This window comes from Myotis brandtii, unplaced genomic scaffold (genome assembly GCF_000412655.1).
Source record: "Myotis brandtii unplaced genomic scaffold, ASM41265v1 scaffold633, whole genome shotgun sequence".
NCBI classification, from domain to species: Eukaryota; Metazoa; Chordata; class Mammalia; order Chiroptera; family Vespertilionidae; genus Myotis; species Myotis brandtii.
The window spans coordinates 34,884-47,777 of NW_005370423.1; positions in this window are offsets into that span (position 1 = coordinate 34,884).

Genomic DNA, 12,894 nt, shown 5'->3' on the forward strand with positions numbered 1-12,894 from the left:
TGGAAATTGTTTGCTGAGCAACGTTTAATCTTTCTGCAAGTTGTTTTTGAGTTTGACACGCATCTTCATCCAATAATGCTTGTAATTGTTCGTCTTCAAACATTTTCAGTTGACCTGCACATTCTTTGTCTTTCACATCAAAACAATCACTTTTAAAGTGTTTAAACCAGTGTTCACAAGTATCTTGAGATGGAGCATGTTCACCAAAAGCTTTCCGAAGTATTCAGCAGCACTTTTCTTCAAAATAAAGTAATGAATAAAACTTCCCGCAAATGCTCTTTTTTTGGCACGAAATTCTACATTTTTAAGTGTAAAAATATCTATGATGTTAACACCTTCAGAAAATTTGACATATGAAGTTTTGAAGCATGTTGTCAGTACAACAAAATAGCATACATATTAAATCGCATATATATATCAACATATGTGTAACTCCATCTATTGAAAAAAATCTGCATTATTAACCGGTACACCTAGTATGTTTGGTGCTCTGGGGAGAGGGCTGAGCTAGAAATCCACACGTATGAGTCATTGTAAAGGGGTGGTAATTGAAACTAGACATTGCCTGGAGAGCAGGCATGCAGAGATAAGGGAAATATGCATAGGACTGAGTGAGTCTTAATGGCTGGGAGGAAGATGTTGAGCCTGCAAAGGAGATAAAGAGAGTTCAGAGGGAGTGCTAAGTCATCAAAGCCAAGGCAAGACAATGTCTCAGTTACACCTGTGGCCAATTGATTTTCGACAAGGGCGCCAAGACCAATCAACAAGAAAAGAATAGTCTCTTTGACAAATGATGCTGGGACAGTTGGGTATCTACCTGCAAAAGAATGAAGTTGAAACCCCTGCTTCATGCCCTTTGGAAAAAATAACTCAAAATGGATCAACAACCTAAATATAAGAGCTAAAACCATGAAAGTCTTAGAAGAAAACAGGGGTATGTCTTTTTTCTTAAAATATATTTTATTGATTTTTTTACAGAGAGAAAGGGAGAGGGATAGAGAGTTAGAAACATCGATGAGAGAGAAACATCGATCAGCTGCCTCCTGCACACTCCCTACTGGGGATGTGCCTGCAACCAAGGTACATGCCCTTGGCTGGAAACGAACCCGGGCCCCTTGAGTCCGCAGGCCGACGCTCTATCCGCTGAGCCAAACCGGTTAGGGCAATAACAATATTTTTTAAAAACCATGAAGAACTGATACTTGCTACAATGGGCCAAAACCTCCAAAACGTGATGCTTCTTGCCTTTTTTATGAAATATCCAGAATAGACACATCCATAGATACAGAGCATGGCTTGGCGGTGCCTGGGGCTGGGGGAGTGGGCAGTGGGGAGAAGCCACTTAGCGGGTAGCGGGTTTCACTTTGAAGTTCTGGAGCTGAAAGGAGGCGAGAGAGAGGTACTTTAAGTAACTATTAATATGATTTGATTCAAGTTCCCTTTGATCAGGCCTATGCCTCGGGAAATTAGAGCTACACACTCACACACACACACACACACCCCCCCCCACATTTACAAATACGCTTCATTTTGGCTGTTTTAAAAATGTAGCATCGTTCCCCAGCCGTTGGCTGTGCTGGTCCAGGTTTTCCAGGTCTCCCTTCTTCGTAGGAGTTGAGCTATAGGAGCTGATGGGGTTGACATGAGCGGGTGAGATGGTGACGGTCCGTTAGAAACATATCAATGATGAAGGCGTCCTTGTGTGAAGGGATTTCCACCCCGGGGGTTAAAAGACGGGAACCGACCCAGAGGCAGAGGCAGTGACTTAGAAGCAGTCGGGGGAAGAATTCCAAGTGCAAGCCGAAACACAAACCTGGATTAAACCCCCCGAAGATGAAGGGGCTTTCACTCTGGAGTTCGTTTTCTTTTTATTTATTTATTTATTTTTCTCTCTCTCTTCAAATCCCAACCCCAAACTGGTTGGCTCAGATGAATAGGGAGCAAGTGTAATTAACCGAATAGAGCCGCAAAAGGGGCATTATGGGATACAGAGAGCATTTACATGATTCATGGGTTCGGAGAGATTGCAGTCATGTGATAGATGCTCGGAGAGGCATCGGGAGATGGTGCTGAGAGCTCAACTGGGAAATGACCCACACTTGGCCGTTCATATAATTAAAAGAGTAAATATTTTATGAAGATGAAGCAAGGAAGGTTTCGCCAGCGCCGCACTCCGTGCCTGTGGTGATGAAGCGCCAACCAAAAAACGCGTACGCTCCATCTCCCTGCAGAGCAGGGCTCTGCTCCTCCCCTGGAAGTCTGGACTCGGGGATGCTGTGCCTACGTGATTGACAAGCCGATGTCTATGGCTAGAATCAGGAAGCAAGTGGAAGCCATGTCCTTGGTACATGGTAGATGGAGAGGACACGAGCTGGCATCCAAAAAGGAAATGACAAAAACCAAACCCAAACCTTTCATGTCATTTGCCCTCTCGTATCAGCAGGGACTATGCCCACAGTGTGAAAGTTGAAGCCATAATGTGTCTTTCAAAAACAACAGCAACAAAAAAAGACAACAGTAGAATATCCTTATGATCTTGGGGTAGGCCAGAGATTTGTTAGTCTTTAAAGAACTGACCATGAAAGAGACTATTTGGTAAGTTAAACTTGAATTAAAATGAAAACCTCTTCTCGATGAAAGAAACTGTTGTGAAAATTAAAAAGCTAACCACAGACTGGGCGAAAATATTCACAAAATATATATTCCTATCCACCATATATAAAGAACTCCTGTGAATCAATAACAAAAAAAATGCAAACCAATTTTAAAATGGACAAAACAAACCCGAAATGGCCAAACAACTTGAGCTCCAGCATCATAAGAGAAGATAAATGAATGGCCAATAAGAATATGCAAAGGTGCTCAATATTATTCATCAGGGAAATGCGGATTAAACCACTCAGCAGGGCGGCTCACTTCACAAGTGTTGGCCTCCTGTCTCCATGGCCGTCCTCATCTCCCGTCTCCAGCTGGTGGCCCGGTCTTGGCTGTGTTTACTGTCTCTGGTGACGGTTTCCTTTGCTCCACACTCTTGGCTTTTGCCTTCGGACACTCTCTCCCCAGTTCTTCCTTCTGCACTGGCAGCAGCCTCCTTACCCAGCTCCCCGATTTCAATCCCTCTCCCCACTCCTCTTCACTCTGCTGCATAGCTGGTCGAATCGCCCCCGGCCCCACGTTCTTGGTGAGTTCCCCAAGCCTGCAGGTAGCATATGCCCTCTCTTCGCATCCTTGCCCCTCGAAAACCTCCAAGTTCTGGCCTCACCTCAGGAACCTGCTCTGTTCCAGGCCTGACAGATTACCTCCACAGATTCCCAAATACACGGGCTCTGCATCCATTTTTAAAAATGTTTTTATTGATTTCAGAGAGGAAGAAAGAGGGAGAGATAGAAACATCCATGATGAGAGAGAATCACTGATCGGCTGCCTCCTGTATGCCCCCTACTGGGGATTGAGTTTGAAACCCAGGCATGTGCCCTTGACCAGAATCAAACCCAGGACCCTTTAGTCTGCAGGCAAACCAGCTAGGGCCTGGCCTCTTTTCTTTTGTATTTTCCTGCTGGTGACTTGGGGCCTCTGTCTGCCATTCCCTGCGTCCTGTGCTTGCCCATGGGGAACACTGAGGAATCCGCATCCCCATTCTCCTTATGGCCCCGCAGAAGCCCAGGATCCTGGCTTCCACCCTCCTGTGAGCCAGTTACTTTCACACTCAAATTCTCGGCTGCCAAGTCCTAGCCAACGTCTCCCAGACCCATGAGGTGGGTCACGTGGGGGCCGAGGTTAGCAGGGAGCGGATTTAAAAAAAAGGAGGGAGGGGGGGCGGGGAGGGGGCATGTGCCCAGACTCGTGCCCATGAATGACCCATCATCTTCTGAACTGGAGAACAGTGTGTGTCTTTGTTTTAGGGGGGATGGCTCCGTCAGAAGACCCCCCTCTGGGCCCATGGTGTGGTGACTCACACCCTGGTGCTGTTTACTCCCAGCCTCGTGGGAAACTGTGATTTTTTTAAACTATATTTTGATTGATTTCAGAGAGGAAGGGAGAGGGAGAGCAAGATAGAAACATCAGTGATGAGAGAGAATCATTGATCAGCTGCCTCCCGCACGCCCCACACTGGGGATTGAGCCCACAACCCTGGGCACGTGCCCTTGCCCTGCCCTTGACTGGGAATCAAACCTGGGACCTTTCAGTCTGCAGGCCGACGTTCTATCCACTGAGCCAAACCGGCTAGGGCTAGCTTTTCTGGGCCTGTGTCTCCTCCTCTGTACTCCTTCAATGGAGGAATGGGCCTTCAATGGAGGTGTTCACTAAGGCTCTGTGTTCAGCAGAGGGAAGGGCATCCGGGCAGCCCTAAGGCACCTAGAGAAGGAGCCAACATCGCAAACAAGTGAAAAGACCGTCTGTGTATGGGCTTAGCTGCAGCGAAAGCCGGAATTCTGATGTTCTGATCCTGATCCAGGGCTGCGTCCACTTCCAGTGTTTTCCATGGCGGAGACCTGCTCCTCCCTGCACTTCCTTGATAAGCACGCTCCTCCTCGGCCCCGTGTTCTGTTGTTCGTGCCGGGAGTTTGTGTTATTTCGGCTAGGATGGTACTGGGGGTGCGGGAGAGACTCGCTTCGATTTGCTGCGTGTCACTGGGACTTCTCAGCTCTCAGCTAAGCCACGCAAAAGCTCCTGTGCTGGGCGCACACATCGCCGGAGCAGAACGGGGGTCTGAGTCCCGGGTCAGGGTTACGATCATCATCACAGCAAATAACGGCTTTGCTGTTTCGCCGCCTGTACATCCCTGTGTTCCGGCTCTGAGCTGTCAGTTTCCTATTACCCCCTGCACGCCGTCTCGCCGGCCCCCAGGGTTCAAAGTGGCACCATCACCAGCTTCAAGGTGGCGTGTGCGCTGTTGTAGCAGATGGAACACGTGTCCAATCACACGCCTGCCCCCATCGCCCTCCCAGAGATTTCAGCCTGAACGGACAGGGGAAGGGCGCTCACTCTTGGCGGGGAGGTATTTCGTTTGCTAAATGGTTTTCAGCGAAACAATCAAAGTGGCCGTGTGCGGCTCCCAAGCGCGGGCAGGGGCGAGCCCGGGGCAGTGCTGGGTTCCTATCCAATCTGCCTGGGGTGACAGCGACAGGAAGGCCACGGTGCAGCTCCAGGAATGGCTGTGAGCTTCCCGGTGGCGGAAATGGACAGCGGGCTGGGCAGCGGGCCAAGCTTGGCATCCACGGACATCAGGCCTTTCAATGCGTCTACGTCCAGCACCTGCCCGCCTCCCGCGTGCCCAGCTGTGGTGGCTGTCATCTCCCCAGTGAGGAGATGGGGAATTTCAGTCATTGTGTTAGCTGTGCCTGGCATGGAGTAGGTGCCCATAAATATGTGTGGTTTTTTAAAATATATTTTTATTGATTTCAGAGAGGAAGGGAGAGGGAGAGAGAGTCAGAAACATCAACGATGAGAGAGAATCATGGATCGGCTGCCTCCTGCACGCCCCACACTGGGGATCAAGCCCACAACCCGGGCCTGTGCCCTGATTGGGAAACGAACAGTGACCTCCTGGTTCATAGGTTGACACTCAACCGCTGAGCTACATCAGCCAGGCTTTGCTGACCACTCAGTCCGCATGTACAAGTCTCCTTTGGGCGTTTACAGGATTGGGAAGGGAAATTGTGATGCACAGACGTAATGATAAAACCCCTCTGCCGTCACACCCGTGTATACATTCCAACATGTGAGTCTCTGCCCTCCCTGGGATGTGGCAAGCTCCTGGCCTGCTGAGCACACTCCGTGTTCTGGGGGCCCACGGGCTGGGGCTCCACAGCACACACACACGTGTGACGTTGGCCTGCCCTGCATTGAGAATATAATTATAGTCGTTGGCAATCTTTAAAACCTAGCAGTCTTTATTTTAAGATGTGAACTTCCGGTTTCCCTCCGTGATAGGCAGGCGCCCACCTCCCCGCAGGGAGACAGTTGGCTGGAGCTGAGGAGTGGGTGGTCCCAGGAGATGAGCCACCCTGTGTCCTCCGATGTGTCCTAGTCCTTGCCGGGCGCCCCGCACGTGACTGCCTTCCCCTGAGGACTTTCCCGTTTGCTGCAGGGAGACGTGGGGGCCGTGCAGACCGAATTTTGTCCGTGTGGGTTTGGGTGTAGGCGAGTCCAGGCAAACGTGCTCTGCAGGGCCTTGGTCATAGGTGGAAAGGCAGGCATTTCGTTGAGGACCAGGAAGAGGAAGAAGGGTGATGTCAGGTACAGGAGACGGCAACTTTCCAAATCAGTAAGAGCAAGTTTGCAAACTGCAATATGGATCTATGGTGTGGAAATTGAGGGCGGATCTCTCTCGGGGACACCTCGAGACCTCAGCCAATGTCACCTTCTCGAGCAGTTTTTTAAAAATACATATTTTTATTGATTTCAGAGAGGAAGGGAGAGCGAGAGAGAGATAGGGGCATCAGTGATGAGAGAGAAGCGTTGACCGGCTGCCTCACACTGGGGATCGAGCCTGAAACCTGGGCATGGAACCGTGACCTCCTGGTTCATAGGTCGGCGCTCAACCACTGAGCCACGCTGGCCGGGCCCCGAACAGTTTTTAATGGTAAAAACACCAACTTGTTTCAGAAGCAGAGGCCTCCTAAAAGTTTGACCTGGGCGTATTTTTAAACGTATGTTTTTTGCCACTCCTGTGACTTTGGATGAGAATTCCATCTTGCCAGTTGGGGTTGGCCGGCCATATTGTGTTCACTAGCCTTGGCCCTGCCCGCCATCAATGACAGGAGGTTCCCTGTGGGGTTCGGGGTCAGGTCGCAGAGTTCCGACTGCCCACGAATCCTTGTCCCAGGGTCTACTCCACGGGAACCCAAAGTAGAAGAAGTCTCTTAGGAAACCTGGGTCTTCCCAGCTCTCTGGTGGGTGAAGGCCAGGCGTTGCAAAACTGGAATGGCTTTGGGACCCAAGGGTCTCTTTGGGGTCCAAACAAGATTTCATGGCCAGCCAAATCTTTTAGAGAATTCCCTCCTCATTTTGGATGGTGAGGGTTGGGGAGGGAGAATTTTTCAAGTCCCAGGCACTCATTTGCATTTAAATTTGAAGTCTCGAAATGAAGGCTTTTAGAAACTTTTAATTTCTATTTAATTATAAGAATTTCACTGCAGGGTATCTATCCGATTTAAAAGAATAATTAAAATTAAGTTTAGCTACAGTGATTTGCCACAGCGTATGTCTGTCCTTCAGAACATTAAGCAACAGCCAATTATTTGTGGCTGGAGGTGCTCTATATGTAAATTCCTGCCAGGCTAGACCGTGGTGACAGAGAAATCCAGATGATGAGAATCACGTTGCGAGTTTGAACATCAGCGCCTAATAGATGCCCGCATCGTTACCATTACTTCTCCTAATATCCCCAATTAAATGATTTAAAAATAGAGCGATAGATAAGCAAGATCAATTAATGTTAGAAGATGATCAAAGGGATGTGGTTGGGCATTGTAGAGGCTGGGAATGTGATAATGGCTTTATCAGACAGGAAAAATAACTCCGAGTGGCTGACACTTCATGCAGTGAAGCTCAGAGGGGTTTTATGTATGATTAATCCAATGGGCTGTTTGTCATAGGGAGTTTTAGAAATCTTGTCCATTCATTTGAGGGGGAAAAACATCATTCAGACATTAAAATGGATGCTATTCTCAGTGGTTATATGTCAACCGTAATAAGTGATAACAACCATCAAAAGATCTCGATCCTGGGGACCTGTTGGAAGGCGTCCACATGAGGGGCTGGGAGCTGCCAGCAGCAATCACATTGGTTCTCTGAGGACTCTGAGAGGGGCCCTCACTCAGCGTCTGTGTCTGAGGTCTAGGCTGGAGGCCAAATGCAAGGGCAGAATCAGCCAGTAAGCCTCCGCTCAGATGAAGGATGTGCCATCGGGAATTTGCGAGTGGCAAGGTGAAGGGAAGGATCATTTCTGAAAGGCTCCATTTATCTGCAGTGTGGATTGGGGTTAAGAAGGATTCCATTATTTATACCCTTCTGCCTTTCGACAAGGAATTAGGTAGTTTCCCCCCTAAAGAAAAAAAAAGAGAGACTGTAAAAATACAGAAAAAGAGCAAAGCTGAGCAATAAGAGGCTGGTGGGTAACAATTATGGTGGTTGCATCTAATCGAGGGGAAGAAATGTTTGCACTTAAAAACACATTTTGGTTTGGAGCTTCCCAGCAATCAAAGCAAAAAGGGAAGCATGATGCATTATTATCAACTATTTTTATTTAAAACTAGAGGCCTGGTGCATGAAATTCGTGCATGGGGGAGGTCCCCACAGCCAGGCCTGCACCCTCTCCAATCTGTGACCCCTCGGGGTATGTCTGACTGACAGTCAGACATCCCTCTCGCAATCTGGGACTGCTCGCTCCTAACTGCTCACCTGCCTGCCTGCCTGATCACCCCTAACTCCTCTGCCTGCCTGCCTGATCACCCCTAACTGCCCTCCCCTGCCAGCCTGATCTCCCGTAACTGCCCTCCCCTGCTGGCCTGATCACCCCTAACTGCCTCTGCCTCAGCCCCCGCCACCATGGCTTTGTCTGGAAGGAAGGAAGGATGACCGAAAGATGTCCGGTCGACCAGGTCTAGTTAGCATCTTACCCTTTTATTAGTATAGATAGAAAAGTGATGATTTTTAATTTCTAGGTGGATTTTTTCCTACAAAAATAAGAAAGTGAATATAATATAGATGGGGGGGAGGGAAGAGAGGCTGAGAAAGAGAGAGAGAGAGAGAGAGAGAGAGAGAGAGAGAGAGAGAGAGAAGGTAATAGAGCAGGAAACACAAAGATAGTTCATCTGTAAGTTACCCTGGTTCATTTGGCCAGAAGGCTTTTGTTGGTTGGGAGCGAGTCAGCAAGTTGTGAGGCGTCTGTCCATCTCAGGATGTCGGTGTCAAAGGCCAGAAATGTCACCACAACGACAGGATTTTGTTGACAATGGAGGCGGGCGTTGTGGCTAATGGCGAGAAGGGGGTTGGATGATCAAACATGGGCTTCGCCAGGATAAGGGGTAGTTTAGTGATCTTGAGAAGAGAGAATGACAGGTGGTGGCGGGCGGGGGATGGCACTGTGACCATCCAATGGCTTCCCAGCAGGTGGTTCGCTGTGTGAGCCGTGGCTGGATTTCCTCAGCACTGAGGGGCTCGATCCCTAAGTGGCTCATGGGCCGCTGCCCGCCTGCATTAGCACAGCTGTGTGGGGCTTATGGGAAGTCCCTTGGCATGCTTTCTGATTAACCAGGCCACCGTGTTCTCTTCCCCTGCCACGGAATCCAGGGCTAATCTCCTAGGACTCCGTGGTCTGAAGGCAAAAGGGCGCAGCCCGCGGCCAGGGACCAGCTCCCACTGGAAAAACCGCAGGGGAGACAGCTCCTGGGCTCGGCTGTTATTTGAGAGTCCTGGGTGGGTATGCCAAGGAACTTTCCAGACCCATGGTTCTTCAGATACGGTTCCTGCGGGCACTGGCATTTTCTCTCTCACGTTATCTCTGGGCGGGACACAAGGAGCTCGGGTTGGGGCGACCAATTTGGGCCCAGATCGCACTGTTGCACTTACTGGTCATGAGGTCCTGGGGAAACGATCTAATTTCATCGAGTCCGTTTTCTCATCTGAAAAACAAGTGTCCGTGAATTGAGGAATGGAACGCCATGAGGTCTGGGCCCTTGAGCATAGAGACAGTGCCCTTTGTTCACCGTCCCATTGAGAAATATGTTTTCTTCATGGTGACAAGGCAGAGTGAGTAAGAGACAATCCCTCGAAGAATTCTGAGTCTGCTGGGGAAACCCCGAGACGCTGGGACCCGTGAGAGGAGGGAGGCGTGTGTGGGCCCTGCCACAGGTGCAGGACGTCTAGCTCCATGAATTTTTAAAATATATTTTTATTGATTTCAGAGAGGCAGGGAGAGGATGAGAGAGAGAGAAACATCCATGATGAGAGAGAATCATTGATTGGCTGCTTCCTGCACACCCCACACCGGGGTCCGAGCCCACAACCTTGGCATGTGCCCTGACTGAAATTGAACCCTGACCTCCTGGTTCATAGGTTGATGCTCAATCACCGAGCCGCGCCGGCCGGGCTAGCTTGGTGATTTGTACACCAAAGAATGGCGGTGGCCCAATGGCCACAGCTAAAATCAGAAGAACCAGGCTCCAGTCCTCGCTCCCCGCTGTCTGAGCCATGGCCAAAGGCCTCTCTGGTTTCGCTGCCTCACCTATGCAAGGAGGGAGGCTGATCTGAATGGAGGTCCTTTATGTTCCTTGAAGACTGTGAGCAATAAGGCGGCGGGCGGGCCTGCGAGGTAGACAGTGAGCACACGGCAGGGCTCAGACAGACCTGAACGGTGGCGGCGAGTTTATCCAAGTCTCCACCCAATTCCACCTGGAGCTCTTCTCCCAGAGCCAAAGCCTTTCCATTACTTTCCATTAGCTAATCCCCGGTACCCACACATGCAAAGAGGCGAGGCGGAGCGCGGCGTGCGTTCCTGCACAGCGGTTGCTCACCGGGCATCACGCTCCTGTGCAGAAGGTGGTTGGGATGCCATTAACGTGAAGGGTCCCATCCAGGCCGGGGACCGTGATTCAGTTCGGGGAAGGCAAGCCGTGTGTGTGTGTTTGTGTGTGTGTGTGTGTGTGTGTGTGTGTGTGTGTTTCCACTGGGGGCCTGTCCTCAGCCGCGCCCCGGAGGCTGGGAGCAGGTGCCGTGTGTGTGTGTGTGTGTGTGTGTGTGTGTGTGTGTGTCCTCTGGGGGCCTGAGGGGAGGTCCCAGCTGCCTCCATGGCCAAGAACACTGAGTCAGGGTCACTCAGCTGGCCCGGGGGGCACTGAAGCGTAGGCACTGAGCTTCTTCAGCCCCGTAATTCCATTTATGCTCTTACATAATTAAATCGAGACTTGAAGTGTGCTTTTTAAAAGATTATGTGACCATATGTAGCTTGAACAAGGGCCAACTTAAAAAGAAAAAAAACAATCTGTTTTTTTCACAATCCCTTTCTATTAAGTTAGGACTTTGTGATTTCTTATCCACCGCCCCCCACCACCACCCCACTGTAAATTTGAATCGAATCCAGTCAGTAGTTAATACATTGATTACAGCTTAACATATTTATAAGTTAAAATATGCTTTCAATATGCTTTAAGACAAAAATAAGATCTTGCAGAGCCCAGCTCATGTGTCAGACCAGGAATAGCAGTGCTCCCGTGGACTAACATTTCAGGTGGCTTTTTAGCAAATCAGGTTTTAAACAGAAAGTTTTAGAGTCGATCTTTAGTAAGCTAATTAGCAAATGGTACCCTCCATTCTTAAAGTAAGTCAGGTTAAAGAAAACAAAATCTTATGTCTAGCGTAAAGGCACCAACGTTTTGAGAAATTATTTAACATGGGGAATGCGTATCTTGTACTCAGTAATTACTATTAGGGCACTCGATTCAGATTTATAAATGAAGCCAGCCGAGAATTTTTGTAGTAATTCATGTTATAGACAAACAGCAACAAAAAAAGCTAACAGTTTTGCTTGAGATCCAGCCATTATTTTAAAGGACTCTCAAATCAGTAGGGGGAAAAAAATCACTGAACGTGAAGCGTAAAGAAAATGTGCTCAGTTTTTACTCCTTTTAATCAGCGTAAACTATTCCTTGCAGAACCCCGACCAGCCTATGAATATGCAACAGCTCTTATTACGATGCATTAGAAAACCCAAGTGCCATTAGATAATGAAAGTGACCAGAGGTATTTCCTGGTGCTTCAATTAATACCCTGGTGGTTCAACTGTAATGACCAAACTCAATTGGAGTCAAGTTCAGATGTGAATTGTACTTAAGGGCCTCCGAGTCACTTCTTAGTGGATTGGTTTTTGAAACACAAAAGCACTAAATTAAAATAATTGTTTTGTCTGGGAGTTTTTTGCATTGATAACCAAAGCGGGTGCTCCCTCAAACTCAAGCATTAGCACCGAGCACTGTGGGGCACTAGTACCTTCCACCCTTGCCCTGTGCCTGGCACGTAGTTGGCACCAGTAAATGCCCTGAGTAAGTACATGAAGAGTGTTAAATATTTATTAAGTGAATGAGACTTGAGAACTTAATGTCAGCAGGCTTGCCTTGACTTGAGTTCATTGTGCTAAACTCAATCATGCTTTTAATTTAAAAGAAATCTTGCCCTCGCTGGTTTGGGTCGGTGAATAGAGCATCGGCCTGCAGACTGAAGGGTCCTGGGTTCAATTCCAGTCAAAGGCACATGCCCCGCTTGTGGGCTTGATCCTCAGTCGGGGGCGTGCGGGAGGCAGCAGATCAATGATTCTCTCTCATCATTGATGTTTCTCTCTCCTCTCTCTCTCTCTCTCTCTCTCTCTCTCCATCATCCCTCTCTGAAATCGATAAAAATATATTTTTATGATATCTTAAAGGTGACTACAATAATACTTTTCATTTTGCAAATTTCTAAATAGCGTCCATATTTTTTACTTAATTATGTTTACTTCTGTGACATCTGCTTCCCCTACCTAGAACATAAGCTCCCGAGGGCAAGGCATTTCTGGCTGTTTTGTTCACTGCTCCATCTCTAGCATTTAGAACACTGCCTGGCACTAATAAATGCTCAATAAATATGTATTAAGTGAACGAATGTACCAGTAGATAAAATGATGGCTGTAAGCACTGGGTGGAATACTTCTGACTCCATCCTGAGCAAGGCATTTCGGGAAAGACATGGGAAGTATCAAATGCTACAACCAGAGAAATGAGGGGACATTTCTGAATTCCCAGGAAAATAGCAAGGTCACGTTTGGTCTACTCATGTACGTGTTGCCTCATTCTGAAGAGACCCCTGTTCTCGATTCATCCTCAAACGGTGTCTTTTTGTCTCTTGGCATCACACTG